Genomic DNA, 1,565 nt, shown 5'->3' with positions numbered 1-1,565 from the left:
GCGGCGGGAGGGGCGGTGCCGTGCCCGCCGGCGCGGGGCGGGGACCGGTAGGGTGGGAACAGCTTAAACAGGAGGAGGGATGTGTAGTTACTAAAATTAGGCTTGCAGGATTATTTCCGAATAAACATCACTCGGGATGAGTAACAATTTAATGGGCTCTATTTTTAGTGAGGGGGAGTACGGCATGTGCCGGTGCGGGGGCTCCCCCGGCCCTTTCCACCACCCTTCCAACCATGCTGGGTTTAGGCTAAGCTGGCTGGCGTGAGCATAGCAGGGAGATGGTGATGGTGCTGCTGAACACAGCCAGCGCCGGGGGAGCCTCATGCCAGGTTCCTGCCATCCTGGTGGGCCGGAGACAGCCGCGCCATCCGGCCTGGGGGACAGGGAAGGTTTAAATGTCACATCCTCCTCGGGGGCTGAGCACTGGTGCTGGCGGGGCATCCCAACCTGCCCGTTGAGCACGAAGCCACTCTTCACTTGGGAGGTAAAAACGTTCCCTGCAGAGGGTGGGTTCATGACGGTGACCTCGAGGGACGGTGCCCGAAGGCACAGCAGGGCCTGGCCCCCACAACCCCAGTGGGTGTGGGCAGCAGGACATTTCAGCAGGAGCCAAGCTACTCCAGGCCCGCCGTGGCCAAATCCAGGCTCTGAGAAACCCTATTCAAACAGCTTGACAAGCAGCTACCGATTAGTCACGCACTGTGCTGGGATTATTTTCCTCGGCTATGAAAAGGCGCTGGGAGGCCCCGCGGGGGCACAGCTGGCACAGCCCCCCCCATGGCCCTGCCACTCTGCACCCCACAATGCACCCAACAAAACCTGGCTCAGCTGCACCATGTGTTGTGCAAGTGACGAAAATAAAGCGCTGGGTGCTCCGGTGGCCTCTGTCTGGCAGAAGGTGCTGGCGTTTAACCAGCAGGTAACACCGGCACTGTCTCACCAATGCAGCGAGCTCACCAAACACCGAGGATTTCACTAGGGCTTGTGGTGGCTTTTGAATTCCTTCAGCTAAATGCACAAGGTGCTTGGCTAGACACTAAAAATAGTGTCCTGAGGGTTTCGTGGGCCTGGTGGACAAACCCCGGCTAACTTGGCCGCCAAGCCGCTGTGCAGCAGAATAGCACCGCTGGAACGGCTCCACGGGCGGGTGTTTGTAAACAGGAACCAGAGCATGTCGCAGCCCCACGGAGGGGAAATGCTGCCACAACTCCCGTCCCTGCACAGGCCCAGCAGTGGCTTCGCAGGACAAGCCGGCCCTCGCCCGGGCTGCAGGGCTGTGCTGCTGGCCCTGTGCCTGCGTGTTACCCCGGTGCCACCGCGCGCTCCCTGAACACGTCGGGCCACCGGTGCGTGGCAGAAGGGGCGAGGGAGGTGGTGGCACCTCGCTGGGTGTGCTTAGTCCCCAACTGCTGGGGAGGGTGGGGAAATACTGCTTTTTGTCACTGCTGTGCGGGGTTTACAGGAGCTGACCGCTGCACACTCCAGGGGAAACGCAGGCGGGGCAGCACCTCGAGAATGACGCCATGAAGCAGGGCACGCCGCGGGGCCAGGGTCCTGCCGCGGTC

Source organism: Aptenodytes forsteri, unplaced genomic scaffold (genome assembly GCF_000699145.1).
Source record: "Aptenodytes forsteri isolate BGI_AS27 unplaced genomic scaffold, ASM69914v1 Scaffold66, whole genome shotgun sequence".
In the NCBI taxonomy this organism is placed as follows: Eukaryota; Metazoa; Chordata; class Aves; order Sphenisciformes; family Spheniscidae; genus Aptenodytes; species Aptenodytes forsteri.
The sequence above is the reverse complement of the archived record's forward strand: the minus strand, read 5'-3'. Positions refer to the sequence as shown.